The following is a 17647-nucleotide window of genomic DNA, read 5'->3' on the forward strand; positions in this document are numbered from 1 at the left end:
GCCGTACCACTGCGAATTTAATCCCATTGAGCTTGTGTGGGCCAAGGTAAAAAATGGCATCGCTGTGGACAACCGAGACTTCAAGCTGTCCACGGTCGACGCCATCTTGAGGGAGAAAATCAAGCACGTAGCGGCGGAAGACTGGGCGAAGAGCATTCAGCACGTGATGGACTTGGAGGCAAAGTTCAGACTTGACACGTCTGGGAGTGAGCACATTCAAACCATCATCATCCAGCTGGGTGAAGATGACACTGAAGAAAGCGACTCCGACTGCGAGCTGTCTGGCATTGAGTCACTCGATGAAGCATAACGGCTTCTTTTAACGAAAGAACAGCCTTTATTAGGGCTATCAAAATTTTTTCGGTTGGTTCGCAACAGAAAACCATCCATTCCGTGACCTCTGAAATAAATAAGCAGTTCCATTTATGGCGTATTCCTTATAATAAAAGCTCAATTCTGATAAGCAACGTCCTGCACACATTGTGCTCGATTTAAGAAGTGGCATAGAAACATGTTTAAATGCTGGTATATCTGAATTGAAACAAAACTGTTAACTCTGATTATTTTTGGCGGGCTCAAAATGCTCATTGAGGCAGCCACCATCGAGTTTGACAGGCCCCATGTTGAAATAACAGTATTCAAGGCAAGCTTTATAGCTCTGTTAGCAGTCTGCACTGGAAATCGCAGTCATGTCATAGCCAGTGCTGCTGCGATACCAGTAGTCAACACGAAACTGACAGCCACTGTTAGCAGCTTGCACGCCAAAGCACATTCATGTGGTTGCATTGTTTATTTTGGTTATCTGGCTCACACAAGTAATGAGAATAAGAGAATAAATATAAAACATCATTAGCTTATTGAGGCCCAAAATGCTCATTCAGGCAGCCATCGTCGAGTTTGTCGGGCCCCATGTTGAAATAACAGTAGTCAGAGCACGCTTTATGGCTCTGTTAGCAATATGCACTGAAAAGCGCAGTTATGTCATAGCCAGTGAAGCTGCGATACCAGTAGTCAACACGAAACTGACAGCCACTTTTAGCAGCTTGCACGCCAAAGCACATTCATGTGGTTGCATTGTTTATTTTGGTTATCTGGCTCACACAAGTAATGAGAATAAGAGAATAAATATAAAACATCATTAGCTTATTGATGCCCAAAATGCTCATTCAGGCAGCCATCGTCGAGTTTGTCGGGCCCCATGTTGAAATAACAGTAGTCAGAGCACGCTTTATGGCTCTGTTAGCAATATGCACTGAAAAGCGCAGTCATGTCATAGCCAGTGCAGCTGCGATACAAGTAGTCAACACGAAACTGACAGCCACTGTTAGCAGCTTGCACGCCAAAGCACATTTAAGTGGTTGCATTGTTTATTTTGGTTATCTTGCTCACACAAGTAATGAGAATAAGAGAATAAATATAAAACATCATTTGCTTATTGAGGCCCAAAATGCTCATTCAGGCAGCCATCGTCGAGTTTGTCGGGCCCCATGTTGAAATAACAGTAGTCAGAGCACGCTTTATGGCTCTGTTAGCAATATGCAATTAAAAGCGCAGCCTTGTCATAGCCAATTTTTAATTTATTTATCTGACTGGCATTAACGCGAATGCAAGCACAATTATTAACGTGAATAACTTTGCTAGCATTTTTTTGTCATATTTACGAACTGGAAAAATGCCCAGCAAGGTTTAACGTGTTTTAGTGAGTCACTTTGCTCATTACAAGCCGTAGGCAAAATGACGGCCAGATTCAGACAGTGATATTGGTGAGGTAATAAATGGTGAAAGCTGAAAAAGCTCTCACAGCACTGCTTTGCTGGACTCCATTCACTACAAAACTACATTTGTATGATGAAAGCGTCAAGGCAGGAAATGATAATCCACTGCACAATGTTATGGGTACCCCCACGTGTGACGGGCAGCGAAACCATCTATTTATTAAGACTGAATGCAACAACATCGCAAGATGCTGTTGCACAATAGGGCACCCTTTCATGTGCACTCCTGGCGAGCTGCCGTATGCACTGATGCATAAACACATTAACAGGGGTAAGAGACGAAGTTATTGCGCAAGCCACGTGATGCTTTTAACATTTTGTATCGGTCAATGTTTCTGTCGTCACAGCTGATAGAAGTTTTTTTAGTGCAAGTTGGTTAATCACATTGCGACAACAGCACAAGAAGCAAGGTCAGAAGAGTAGGAGAAAACACAGCAAGATGGCAGACTGAGGAGGCAAGGTAGACAAGAGTGTAAGGATTTAATGACATCGAAGAGGCCAGCCCTGCTATTCACAGTACTTGGTACATTGAATGAGACGAGTTAATAAAATTGTAAAAGAAGAGGTACAAGAACAGACACAAAAATAAAAGGACAGAAATAGGAATAAGAAACACATACACGCACAGAAGCACTCACATATTCACATAGATGCACACAAACGTGACCGCGAAAACTAAGATCTAAAATGCAAAAAAGGGAAAATAACAAATATAAACAAACACGCAAGAAAACATGCACACACATTCAACGCAGACGCGAGTAGAGGTATTAGGAGTCAGTTCACAAGCAGCTGTGCCTACTTTGTCGTACATTTTTAATGTACATTTTGGCTCTGTTGCCTTCACTGTCTTGGAATTTTTTTAGTAGCAACATATCATAACAATCGAAAAGCAGCGCAAAGCTGTGACGTGGGAAAGCAAGTCGAGCGCTGGCAGCACAACTGATGTGCGTTTGTGTCACAGCAGGCATTCTACAGCTGGCGCGTGCAGTGAGCGAAGAATTCTAAGCCATACAGAGACGCGAATTCATGCCAAGCTCCCTTGTAAATGCACCAGTGTATCGGTCATAATTTTATATTAGTACTAAGGCTGACATTAAGGAAACAAACACTGCTCCCACACGCCTGGCTGTTAGTAATCCAATGACATTCGCTCAAGCAGCGCGTGTTAGTCACTGATTGTTAGCACTGGTGGAAAGTGATCAATCGACGGCGCTACACAACAGTCGAACGACGCCCTGCTAGACGCTCGGCTATCTTATACTGCTGCCAACGATCGATCGTTTGCGCGCTGAGCTGGCAGCAACAAATCTTTGCGTTGGAGGTTGCTTCCGCAAATCCTTTCGGTTGAGGAACTCGTAGGTTGGTTTCGTCCGCGCACGCTTTTCTCATTTATCCTGAGAATGGTTTTGCTCAATCACTTCGCCACGTCAGACTTGAAACGCAGGGGCACAGTACACAAACACACCCGCCGCTCACAGTAGGTACCAGACTTTGGCAAATTCTCCTCGTCGTAACTTCACTTAGGAGCAAAACAAAACACCATAGAACAAACACGCACGATGTTTGTTTGCAACGGTGTGCTGCTGCGGGATCCTGTTTCCAGACGAAGCGCAGCGCAGCGCAGTCACCGATGTTCCCTGTAACCTTTTTTCGTCGCCTCACGGCTTAGAACAAAGGCACGCGGCACAAGTTGTGCATCGTAAGCTTGCAATAATATTTCCGGCATGACAGACGCCCACAAACAATTCTATGTCACTCTGACGAAGGGAGACGCACACAGCTGACGCGGCCCGGCACAGTTCGAAGCGAGGGTGGCCATGTTAGGCATGTTCTCCGTCGGCAGGGTCACCGGCCGTCCGGCTCATGACGTCACCTGAAGTGCGCGTCTATTGGCGAAGGCTCGTGTGCATCCGCCTTTCAGGGGCAAATGCCGCTGCCTTCTTAAGTTGTACCCGACTATAGAGAGAATACATGGGTAAGCATTTACCCTTCATCTCGTTATGAGAAGCTGAATTCGCGTTCTTGCTTGTATCATACTCTTTTCAAAATTTTTGGCGTGTATATTGAATTTTCTTTGTTTTGTGCCTTGTTATGAACGCTGCCAAGCTGCAGACGTGACGGACGTTCATTAATATCGTGTTGGCTGCAGCAAATAGCGCGTGCTTTTTTTTTCTAATGTATACAGATTTTTCTTTTAAAAGCCGTAAAAGATGAATCATCGTGGTCCGTGCAGGTGGACTGTGCGCCAAGGCGGACATTATGTCCGTGATAAAGTTCATTAAGAGTCTATTAATGAACTATAAATTGAAGGCTGTAAACATCGAAAGTTAACCAAGTCTTCAAAATTCTTTAATAGATACAGTCTTTAAAAGGATCCAATTCCCAAAGTCACTCGCGAAATGCGCCGGTAGTAGCACATCTCCACTTTATGCCATTGGGATGAGTTTATCGCCGCAATAACTAAACAGCGATACTTAATCGCCAGGCCGACCAGCTGCCTTCTTCTGTGCGCCGAGAGAGATTTGGGGAGGCAAAGCCGCTTGGATAGTGAGACTTACTCGCCCACATTCGACAGTACTAGTATAGGACTGACGCGCCTGACAGAGTTCCTGACAGAGACGCACCAAAATAAAAAAGAGGAAAACAGGGAGCACGGCAATAAAGTAGAAAAAAAAATGGCGAATAATAAATGGTGTCGGCAACCAGCTGAAGAAACATGGGCTGAGAATGAGGGGGACACATAGGTATTTGGCTTTTCCCGTAGCCGCCTTTGTCGCTTCGACTCAGGCGGCTGGAATGCGCGTTTTGACATGGATGGGTAGCAGGTGCTCGTCATGTGCAAAGCCAGTTTAGAAGAAAAACTTGACGATTCTGCTCATCGGGCCTTTCCCCTTTGTCATCAGGCTGTTTACCCCAGGGATAGGTCTCTCCCCGCTGTAAAGAAAGTGACAATGCTTTGGTTTACACAACCGGTTTCGTCGGAAGGTAAAGCAAAATTAAAAAAAAGGAATTCTTTCGCGATGTTTAGTTTTCGGGAGGCGTCTTGGGACAAAAGGGAAAGCACGTGAGCCTTCCACGTGATCCCGAATCCTTGACGCTGTTTTTATGCTAGGTTGTTCGCTGGCGTACTATAAACACAGTACCATCGAGATGCTGAACACCATTCGTCCACACCCAGCAACTGCAGCCTCACCTTTCTGCCAGAAGCAACTGATGTACCACTCCGTCGAGAGAGTCATCGCGAAAACGGTAAGTTTTGAACTTTTTTGTCTGAATATTGTAACATTAAAACCCTTTTTTTATATTTTCAACGCACTGCTGGGTACATTTAGTCATTACCTGTGGTTTGATTTTGGTATGTGAAGCCATATACTTCATCAGAAAAATAAAGTGCATTTATTCCATCTGCAGCACTAAGTTTGAAACCTAAGTAATGGTCTTTCAGAGATTGTTAAAAAGGTACCCTGGAAAACTCGCTCCATTTAAAATAACGGCAACGCAACAACAAAAAAATAAGTACGCATTGTATTAGATTATCTGATTTAAGTGTGGATGATTTATCTATCGCCGAACACACAGACTTGTTAAGGACAATATGCATATGGTAGGGAATAAAACAACATTGAGGGTCACTTATATTTACTCCGCTCACGCATCATTTAGTCTAATAGTTGTGACTGTTTTCACCAGGTTTAGGAACGAGGTGCAAACTGCATTCCCATATTCAAATGCACTTGCTCCACTTTGCACCGGACTAGTCCCGAGCAAGACAACATCGTATCATTCACAAAAATGTACAAGTTCATGTACATATCGTTTTCTGTAATGTTGTTATAAAAATGTTTGTTGCGCTTCTGTAATGGGTCACAACATTTTCGCGTAGTATTGCGTGCCGGCAAATAGTTGTTCAATTTAGTATTTGAAATTAGTAAGTCGCACCGACCTCAGTATACCGAATTTAGTATTATACCCCTGCTACACGGGCGCTTCGAATGCCTTCCAACCTAGTGTCATTCGACTCGACTGCCGAACTTACGCTGCTACATGAAGTTTCTCACCGGCATTCGGTTCGGATGGCATTCGAGTCGACGGAGCTCGGCGGAGACATTCCAGATTTTGGAATTCCGTCGAAACGCGAACGCAGCCAGAACCGACCAATAGGCGTTGCCGCCGCCATCGCTCCGCCCCGCCCACAGCCGCGCGAGTGCTTTCGGCTCTGTGGCTGCTCATTTTGATACCTGCTGCTCGCTTTTTCCTGCTCTTTGCTTAGCAAATAGCTCGTGTTCTGTCTACGTAAGTGCTTGAAGATAACAGTGCACCAAAGAAGATTTACCGCGTGAGCATGAAATTTCTCCAGCAGTGTGCCGATGAGGACGCCTGCGTGCATATACTATTGTTTACATCGCTGCGTACGAACAGCTAGCGCTCGTTTGCGTGACTTAAAACACATTCTGCGCTTTAGTTCTATTAAATAATCTTTTTTGTACTGGTTGTACCCGTGGCTTGTTAAGGCAGTGCGACAATCTGTGGGAGGAAGCGCCGATACGATCGCTCGCCTGAGAAACACTTGACAGCTGGGCTAATGCCATCGTGTTACGGTGTACGACCTGCGCTTGTCGCTAATTGTCCCGACTTCGTCCGACGCGATCAGTAGTTTATTTTAAACTGCTTTATTCAGAAGTATGATTGGGGACCGTTCGCGGTAATTGAAAAGGCATAACTTGTTATCCACAAAATAGCAACGGCGACGACTGCTGCTGGTCCTAAAGTAGTGTTCGACGGTTTGGGTCACACCGGCGCTTCCCGTTCATCGTATGCGCGCCCTGCGATGTGAGCAATAGTTGGTTTGAGGTCACTGTTGTCAAAACTACACTCGTCGATCATTTCCGTTCGCTCAAACTTGTGAATTCGCTCTTCACAACCGCCGAATTTGAAGACGTAACCCTGCGGACTCGCTAGGCCTAGTCGTCGCGGAAGGGAAGGGAGTCGCCGTCGATTAAAATTAATTTGGCAAGCGCTTATAGCTGGTGAGTGTTCGAGTGTGCACATGTGAAATATACCCGTTCCTTTCGCTTATTAACAATGTCGATAAGGTAGAAGGGCGAATATATTCACACCGTCGCCTCATCAGCGTGTTTTCGTTCAGCCGCCGGCCTGCCGAGGACATGAAGGCTGACAGTCCACCGGTCGGATTCGTCGGTGTCGTTGGCCTCAAAAACTTGTCCCAATACAGTCATATATGCTGCTGTTGACCGTGTCGTTGTCGCACTAGTGTGACAACAGCCGCCGTCGTCATCGTAAACTGAAAACGAGCTGAGGAAATTTGAAATGCGTTTGGAAAGTGTCGTGTAGCGCCGCGGAAGTCCGTCGAGTCCGAATGCCATTCCAAGTTGCGAATGTCATTCGACTCAGGTGTCATTCGAACGTGCCCATGTAGCACAGGTATTAGCCTTTCTCGCGATTGCCAAAGACGATTTCTATTAGCGTTTGTCGTGATGACGCTCTACCGCCTTCATATTAGCAGCAGCATTTTTTTGTTTCATAGAGATAACATGCCAATTTTCCTCGTAATAAGGTGCACGTGCGCTTGCGGATCTTATAAACCTAATAAGTACCACAACAAATAAAATGCTGAGATTCAGTTTCAGTTTCCCTACTTATGGTTTCACCCCCCCCCCCTCCCACTATCTTCAGATAAATGAAATCGTTTCCTAAAGTATTGACAAAATGTCTCCATTTGTCTTTCATTTAGCGCAAAGGATACCTGATCCATTGGAAAGGGTACTCCAAATGGCATTGTACCCTGGAGCCTAAGAGGAATCTCAACGAGGCCTGTCTGCGCGAGTTCACATCCCCAAGGACCATCGAATCGACGCCTCCTGTCTGCCTCTGAAGAGATCGTTTACGAAATTCAAAAAAAGCTGTCCAACTGCCGTCGATCAAGCGGTGTTCTGAAGGTGAAACTTGACCAGGACTTTTATCGGTGGGCTTTTCACGGGAAAGGCCAACCATTAGAAAAAAAAATGGCTACTCTGTGAGGAACAAGACGTCTCCAGGCTCCAACTTCCGTCTGCATGGTCGATACGGGAAACGAAACTTGGGAACACGGTGGCGATTGAGTTTCCAATCAGAATTAAGGTGGGGTGACACTTCAGAAGCCCTGCAAGAGGTTTCCTTGCGGATTTACTCGTGAGACCTTGCAGGTTTTTATCGTGACAGAGATCATTGCTGGCGCATCGTAATACAGTGATAAGTGTTTATTCCCATGGAGTTCTACTTTTGTTCTATTTGTTTTGTTTTCGCGTTATTTTGGCTTGTTTTGTACAACGTGTCACCTGTTTAGCTCACTGAGTGTTACTGTCTCTATTCCACTGCTATGACTTCTTGTTCGTCAAATTTTCTAGTTTTTATTTAGTTTGTTGTTTATAGCTCCACGAAATGGCCACGTCAGATAACCATATCTTGTCTGCTACCTTTGACAGTTGCAGTGTCACATTCACGCTGACCAATGAGACAGCTATAATAAAGACAAGACACGATAAGGACCTTCTTCGAAAGACATACTTTGAAATAATAATAATTGGTTTTTGGGGAAAGGAAATGGCGCAGTATCTGTCTCATATATCGTTGGACACCTGAGCCGCGCCGTATGGGAAGGGATAAGGGAGGGAGTGAAAGAAGAAAGGAAGAAATAGGTGCCGTAGTGGAGGGCTCCGGAATAATTTCGACCACCTGGGGATCTTTAACGTGCACTGACATCGCACAGTACACGGGCGCCTTAGCGTTTTTCCTCCATAAAAACGCACCCGCCGCGGTCGGGTTCGAACCCGGGAACTCCGGCTCAGTAGTCTACTTTGAAACTGTGCAATCAAGCCTTACATTCGTGGGCAAAAAAAATGATACTTTGAAACTGTGCAATCATTTTTGCCCACGAATGTAAGGCTTCCCATTATGGGTAAATATTTTGAAGACCGGTTTATGTCACTGTGCAATATTGCGGATAGGCGCTACAGGAATTTGACAGGCTGTGCGAAAGCGTCCTTCTTAAAAAATAAAAGGTTCATAAAGATTCTCTTCGAGTCTCAAACTAGCCCACCTGAAACGAATACCGGAGAATCCATAGAGAACATCTTAATTTCTGCTCTGCAAAAAGAACTCGAAAGAGTAGGAACAGTTTCAGAAAAGGCCATAAATGAAGCTCAGAGACACCGTCTCTGCCTATAAGGCTAAGCTTCTTAACCTAGAGCAGGAGAATGAAATGCTGAAATCCGAAAAAACAACAACGCTACTGAACAAAGGAAGAATGGTTGGCGAAGGGTGCAAAAAAAAAAAAAACAGACCGAAGGAAGCTTAATGCCGCTGGATATTCTATCGCGCAAGCACTTGACGCTGTACTGGAGAGCTACGGCTTAGATGTATGCCAGCTTCTCGTAACTGACTTAAAAGGCCTGCTGCATAAAGTAACATTGAAGGAAAATGGAGAAATTATTTGTAATTGCGGTGTAAAAAGAGGTTTCTGCAGCAATGGTCAAGTTAATTATAATGCCCTTTCTTCTCCAAACAAACAAAGCTTGCGAAAAGTTGCAGCCCTCTTGGACGTACATTTTGTCAGTAACGTTTTCTGGGAGCACGTCTCTCCGCGAGCGTCCCTAATCTGCCGACCATAAGGCTAATAAATTGTTACAGAGACCACCTAGATTGCAGGATAACTGTCTTCAAGACACCGTGTACCTCACCTGGCGCTCAGGTTTCATTTCAGGAAGACTTGGCGTTAGCTGCGCAAGAGCTAGCTAAAGATGTAGGCATAAGTGTGACAGAGATCTCTACCGAGGCACTCCTTGTAAAAATAGAGGGTGATGGCTGCGTGGTGAGTAGACGCACGGCCTGGACAACATTATCATTTGTCATCATTTGCAAAATGCGGCAGCTACAAAGCCATAACCTTTATCCCCTTCTCGGTGTGGCGGAGATCTCGGAGGGTTATTTTGAAATAAGAGAGGCTTTTCGGGATTTGATAAAAGAAATTAATATTGTCGCACGAAGGGGTAGCATATCTGTAGGGGACCACGAGATTCCGATTCGCATCTGTCTAGGGTCAGATTTGAAATTTTTGCTTGTTGTTCAGGGTCTGCAGTCTGCTGCATCACACTATCCTTGTCCATTTTGTCGAGCAAACCCACAGACAAGGTGCTCAGTTCTGACAAGTAACAGGAGCTTTAATGAGCATCCTTTGATCCGCACTCGTGAGAACATGAAAGCTGATTGCTGCGCAGAGGCGAACGGGATGAAAAACGTGCTATTGTTTAACTTCGACTCTGATTTAATAATTCCTGGTGTATTGCACATGAACTTAGGAATAGTTAACCGCCTTGTAGATGGATTGCTTTCAGAAGCAGAAGACAGAGATTACCGTGAAAAAGTCCGAAACCCACGTTGTATGACCATACACGTTCAGGACATCGTTGACGCCATAAATAACTGTGGAATTAAATTTCACGTCTGGGAATCCAATGAAGGAAACAAGGGAAAAACATTCACGTCGGTATCGGGGGCCGATTGTGAGCGCCTGCTGAAAGCTTTGCCTGAAAACTGGCCGGGAAATTGCACCCTCAAATAGAGGAAAAAAAACTTTGCTCCTTTGGAAGCTTATGCGGAAAATTTTGTACCACCTGGAAAATGATGTTGAAGGTCGCAGCATAGAAAGAGAAACCTCAGAATTTTTTCACACGTTCTTAGAATTAGGAGCCCAAGGTTGCAAAGGCTATGGTGGCGATAGAGTTACGCCGTACATTCATATTCTCGCGCACCACGCGCGCCAGTGCCTTGGTTGGTTTTCAAGCCAAGGGTTAGAGAAAAAAACGACGTGCTAAAGCATCTACACCATGGGAAGTCTAACAAGTGGAATGCAGCCGCTGACGCTCTCAAGCTGGCGAAAAGGCTTGAAGTGAGCGAGAATATCAGACTAAGCCGTGCATATAAAAAGCGGGACCAAGAGTATTGGTTTGAGGGACTTATTCAAGAGACACGGGCGAAGTGGCTACGCTGTGCAGAAGAAAAAGTGAGCGAAGGAAACTGTCTACAAAATGTGGACGACATGGATGCAGGAGAATTGCGCACGGAGCTTCGGGCTATGTGAATGTCGACGAAAGTCAAATCAATAGAAAAACTTCGCAACCTTGTAAGGAAAGAAAGAAAAAAGCAATGATTGTAGCCATAGGAGGAGATAACAGTTATGCGGTGAGATGTGCCTTTTAGTTTTGCGTGTTTCCTCCTATTTTTATAGTGCTGTGTTGTACCTCTAGTTTAGAAAGTGCATCACTGCTTGAAGATGAAGAGTACTGTTCCTGATTCCTTATGTAACCTGCCCCTAAAGGAGTGTTCGGTGTGTACTAAAAATAGTGTATTTGTATTATATGACTGTTTACCTGCCATATATGCCCTGAGCAATTTTTTGGTGTAATATAAATGTGATATGTGTGTTTTGTAAGTATTGCCGTTGTCACTTTTAAAATGATCTTTTGGCTTGTCTTTTGCGTAAGAAAATTCTTTTATGTAAACAAACCATGGATAACCGATTTATAACGCAATCAGTACAGCTAGAAAAAGTACTTGGGGGTGGGGGTGCTTTGAAAATGAACATGCACACACGCTTTTAAGTTCTGCGGGGCAACAGGAAAAAATTTTGCAGCGAATTTAAGAAAACTGATTGGGCGTATCGGGCGTAGATCATATGATACAGGCATCAAGTGCAAAATGCGCACAAACAGGCTAGAGAAAAGTGGCGACAGCAGTACTACGCACATTCAATGCCATCATTTATGTTCATTTGTATGTCCTTCTTTGCTGACTCATTTTGTTTGGCAACCGATTTAAAGTTTGCCTTGTTCTTTATTCTTTTCGCAAAGTATTGCTTCCTTTGTAAGCCATGTTGCTTTGAAGTGTGTTTAGTTATATTCATATTCGTTAGGTTTGGAGTGCATTGTTCGGGTTGTACATGCAACATGAACACAAGGTAATGACGCTATGTGATTCTGACTGTACACATTTTGTTTCGAAATGTTATATAAAAAGTGTGTAATAAAATATTTTATGTCGGCACTATAGCCCCTGTCCTTGCCTTTTTGCGGGGATGTTATAACCCCTTCTGCACCAGCTATCAGATAGTGTGACAAGTGCAAGTTTATTGACAGCGACGCCATGAAAATAGACATATTACATTTGCTCGATTTCCTCCCCAAAGGTGCAAAGGAGAGAAGAAATATAACCCCCGTGCTTCGAATATTACTGTAAACGTAACAGATCACTTCCCATGAGTGTTATCGTTACGAAGGCATCCCCATCATTCATGGTAATTTGCTGACATTGTGCTTTCCGCTACGTGCTATAATGACATCTCCACCGACTATAATGACATCCCCGCCTATTTGATATTCTCATTAACTTTGTAACATCGAATGCAATTCGTGGCTTATTTTATTGGTATACATTCCTTTTTAGCGTCTGGTTATTTTTGTTGCGCTCTACCTCTATGTTACAATTGTATTTGGTTTGATTTACCAAACGCTGCTGCTTCCAAAGTAAGTGATAGTATTGTTCAGTGCAGTATAATTAGTTTTTCATGTGATCACAGAAATCAAAGCTGCTGCAGGCAGAGTAAACTGGGAACTGGGAAAAGCTACAATGAAATAATACAAATTCGCTCCATGACGGGCTATGAGGGACAGCGCACTGGAGCGCTTCGAACTAATTCGACCCCTCGGGGGTAAACAGCCGGAGCGTTGTTGCATTTCGCGTACGCTGAAATGTGGGCATAGCGGCTGGGTCCTGAGCCGGCCTTACATCACCCGGCACCCTGTGCAAGACTTTGCCACCCCCCCCCCCCCACCCGCCTCTCTCTCTCTCTTTGAATGCATTTGTGGGGGTGTTTCTCTTGATTTTTATTGGCCGTCCTAACGGGCAGCTCTTCTAGTTTTCATTCTTTTAACAGTCTCAATGTAGTATTTGTACTGGCGTGGGCAGGACACTTAGTTATTTTTTATTTTTCTTCCCCCTCTATTTTATATCCCTTGACATCCTTTGATCTTGCTATTGGCGGTCAATTTTTTACACGTTTTCATAGCATTTTGAAAAAGATGAATCTTAAAAGCAAGCTGCTTGCGATAACGCAACTCATCTATTATACTGGTGAAATAGAAAAATTTATTGCTTAAAATGATTACAGCCCAGCCTCAAAGGACAGATGCAAACGTTCTTCAAAGGAGGCTCTCAAGACAGTCGCTTCAGACGATTGATATGACATCGCGACTAACCCTGTTAATCCGTGGTTAACCCTCTTGCACCTGGCGGCCCCTTGCGATGTCACTCTGGGAGGTGCGGGAGAATTAACTGCGATATCATGACAATCGGCCGACGAAGCAGCGTAGCAGCGACTGGCAGCGTAGCGACTGGCCGCGTCGCAAATTGCGACAGCCACCATATTTACCATTTATATATACCGTTATGAACTGCTTCCTTGATGACGTCCATGTAAAAGCGCTTTTTCGTAGCATAGAAGCGGGCACAATTAAATTCACCAATTTGTTTGCAAAAATGAAAAAAGATGGCGGTATCTTGCGGTATCTTTAAAAGCGAAGTTTCGTGCCTCAAAAGCGAAGCCTCATTTTTTTCAGTTGTGTTACACAGGATGGATCCCGGCAATACATCATGCATGCATATTACAGAAGTCAGAATGAAGGAACAGCAAAAAAAAGTCGCCAATAACTGCAGCAATAAAAGTATGAATAGTGATCATGCGTGAAATTTTTCATTCATACATTCATACTAATATATTTGCTATAAAAACGAGCACATTTATTAAGATTAGTTGACCAAAACAAAAGGTTCTGAACCCAAGTTAGAACATTAAGTGCAAACTCGAGTCAGCATATTCGGACAACACTAGAGTCACTAATTTGAAAACATTACAGGTGAACGTGACAGTAACAATATGAACGTCTATCTAGACGCTATTTGCTTCTAGACTCCAAATTCCGTGTTCTGCCCAGCAACAGCTGTACGGCTTCAGAATGTTTCTGAGTTAAGCTAGATCAAATTTTCTTAAATAAGTATTAAAAGAATAAACTTATACATTTATATCCGCGAACACTTTTTGATGTAGGCCGTTTGAATGCCGCTACGCTCTTTAAAAGTAACAAGAATAGCTAAAATTCAGGCAAGCTAGCTCTCATACCCTAATATATCAAGATCACACGCCCCAATAAACTTTTTAGATAAAGCAAAGGGCTGACAGTTTGCAAAGTTGCTCCACGACAAGCATATATGAACAACCGCGAATACTTTATGTAGCTGCGTTAATGCATGGTCATTGTAACAACCTTCTTGATTTAAAGCTCCGGTCGAGACACTGGGTTCGAGCTCTGACATGTGTTCTTGTCTGCAAGGCAAAAGTCACCCGATAAAAAGGTAAGCGTCGAAATGGACGCAACTTCAGCAGTCCAAACCATTTCTGCAGCGTAGCTCGCTATAGGGCGCCATCTTTCATACTTTAGGCAATATCAGGTTTCATTTAAAAGGCCTCAGGAAGCTTCTTGATCAAAGCTATGCCAGATCGTTGCACACCATTTTAAACACCATATATTTGGGTACCTAAAACAGGGAAGCATTTTCGATATCTATCCGTGTTATGGTGCTATACAGTTTCAAAGTCTGGAAAAATGCCAAAACTTTGGCCCCCTCCCGTAGGCAGCATCGTATAATATTCAAACGCGCTGGGAAGCTCGTGTATTAATAGCACAGGACTGAAACATCGGCACATTCATCAGCTAAGTGTACATTACACAAATCCCCGAAGCATTTTTTGTAGGTGCTTTTGGTCACGTTTTACGATTTTTTTGTACCGCTTCCCATTCAGTTACGCTCCCTGTCGCCGCCACTGCCGGTAGATGGCGCAAGTAGTAGATGTCCCAGAAAGCTGGGCATGCAAGTGGAGAACAGAGAACGGCCGAACGAGGGAAGGAAACCGACCCATTGAGCACTATTATTAAGTGCGGTAATTTTACAGAGCCAGGGATAGGAGTTCTGTGCTTTATAAATCGCGCTAATATCTCATTCGTTTCAAGTGAAGGAAAGAAAAACATATAACTGGAATGAGGTGTTTGTAAGGGCATTCAGAATTGCAATTGTCACTGATTATTTTTTGCTCTGTACACTGCAATGAAATGAAGGTTTATAATGCCTAACAAAAGCACGTAGAGAGTTTTTTAGGTCACATCTAAATTCGGAGATATAGGCACGATCTAACAGCCTAAAGAGAGCAGCTTGTACATAACGCACACTTTTACAAACGCGGCACCTCTCGATGCTCTGCACACTAGGAATTTTATCCCCAATAGTACTGTTCTTTCCTCCATTTCGGCTTAGTAAAAAAAGAATAAGATTTTCATCTCCACGCCTCTCATGCATATAATCACACGAGTAATTCTGGATTTTTTTTATATCGGTGATGCATTTCATTTGTATTGGATTCTCGATCCTATCTAGCCCTCATGTTTGTCAAAAGGTACGGGTGTCATTTTCATAAGCAGATAAAGGTAATCACCGCGATCCTTTGGCTGACAAATATTCGACTCACAAGCAACGTTTGCGCGCTCAGTGAACACTCTGGTATAGTAACTAAACGTAATTAAACATTTTGCTGAGACAACTTCTTGACGGTCAAAAAAACATAGAAAAGCGATTAAATGCTATAGAGTCTAAGCTTGAAACCGTGGAAGCCATAGCAGCCAAATATTCCGTTCTAACAGAGCACTTCGAGAACATGGAACGAACAATACAATGTCTTGAAAAGAAGCTAGTTGATTTAGAGGACAGAAGCAGACGAAACAACCTTATCTTTTTTGGCATTAAAGAAGAGGCGGACGAAACAACCGAGTCGCTGATGACTACTCTAAATGATAAAGTGTTTTCTAAATACCTAGGCGTGCAAGTAACTTCCGTTGAGAGACTGCATAGGATGGGCCGTAGGCAGGCAAACAAGCACCGGCCTATCATTATGAGGTTGATAGATCACAGAGAAAAAACGAACGTGCTGCGCAACTGCCACAAGCTCAAAGGGCAACGTATTTCAGTTTCAGAAGATTTTTCAGCAGTGACTCGGCAGATTAGGAAAAACCTTTGGGACAGCACGGCTGAAGAAAGGAAAGCAGGTATAAAGGTAAAGCTTCAGTATGACAAAATTAAGGTTGACAAACAAATATATCGGTGGGACAGCATTCAGATGGCAAGAGTGCCAGTCAGTTCGCGTCCTGAAAGCCCTAAACAGCAGTGACTTAATGACTGTGTTAAAGAAAAATCTGAACTTCGGTGTTTAAACATTAACGCCCGAAGCATACTAAACAAAACTGCCGAATTGGAAAGCATTATAACCGCACACAAACCCCATATCCTAGTAATCACCGAAACCTGGCTACATAGTGGCGTCGCCGACTCGGAAGTAACACCCAATGGGTACAAAATTTACAGACATGACAGAGACTCCCGTGGCGGTGGCGTTGCTATTCTTCTCAAAGAAACGCTGAAGGCTACTAGGCTGCCTGACATTACAGGAATTGAATGTGTTGTAGTAAAACTTTTTCTCATTGAATGTAATTTAATTGTAGGAGGGTTCTATCGTCCACCCAACTGCGAGAACGTTTTCTTCGAAAACCTTAATGAGTTCTTGTGTGCCTGCAGGAAAAAGCGCTGTGCTATGCTCCTTACGGGAGACTTTAACGTTCCATCTGTCAATTGGAATGATTTTCCCGAGCCCCTTTCAAGTGCTTCTGAGCCTTTCGTTGATATAGTTGTTCTCCACAACCTTACTCAGCTTGTCAAAGAACCTACCCGTGTTCACAATAACACATTGTCAATTTTGGACCTTTACCTTGCAAATGCCGCTGTTATTCGCAGAAACCCACAGGTTCAGGTGTTCGAAGGCATATCAGACCACAAAATGGTTTATCTAACTTTGGAAGTAAACTTCGATTCACATATTGAAAAACTAGAAAGAACCGTCCCTATTTTCTCGCGTGCCAATGATACTGATGTACTTGATGCACTGGAGAGCTCGTTTTCTACATTTCAAGTTATGTGTGGATCAAATGAACATTCAATTGATGACCTGTGGTGTTCCTTCAAATGCCTTGTATTAGAATGTGTACAAAAGTTTGTTCCGGTGAAGCGAAAAGTGCTGCAGAAACGGAATCCCTGGGTAACAAAAGAAATCGTGCGGTTAGAACGTAAGCTAAAAAAGGCAAGAAAACAGCACAAACTACGCCCCACTATTTCCACTTGTAACAGATTGCTTGGCTTACGTTTATCTTTAGCTGAAAAAATAAAAAGCGCAAAAGATCATTTCCAGAAAATAACGCTCAAAAACTTTCTGCTCTCTTCCCCGGAGAAGTTCTGGCAGCACTTATCGCCGAAAACGAAAGTTGCACCCAAACTCTGCATCGGTGATACTTTTATCTCTGACAGTGCAAATGTCGCAGATGCGCTTAACCAGTACTTCTGCTCGGTGTTCACGCATGACGATGGTATCAGCCCACACTTTCCTGTTTATGAACACATTCTGCCAATTGCTGACGTCACTATTACTCAGGAAGGGGTGTTGGCGCTTTTGCTCAATCTAGACACCAAAAAATCGCCTGGACCTGATGGGATTCCGAATGCATTTCTTTTCCGTTACGCCGAGTGGTGTTCAAGATATCTAACTTTAATATTCAAGAAGTCATTAACAAGCGCGAAACTCCCAACCGAATGGAAGCACGCAAAGATCGTTCCCATACCAAAAACAGAAAATCCGTCCCTCGTCACGTCATACAGGCCAATTT

The sequence above is a fragment of the Amblyomma americanum genome, chromosome 9 (assembly GCF_052857255.1).
Source record: "Amblyomma americanum isolate KBUSLIRL-KWMA chromosome 9, ASM5285725v1, whole genome shotgun sequence".
Classification (NCBI taxonomy): Eukaryota; Metazoa; Arthropoda; class Arachnida; order Ixodida; family Ixodidae; genus Amblyomma; species Amblyomma americanum.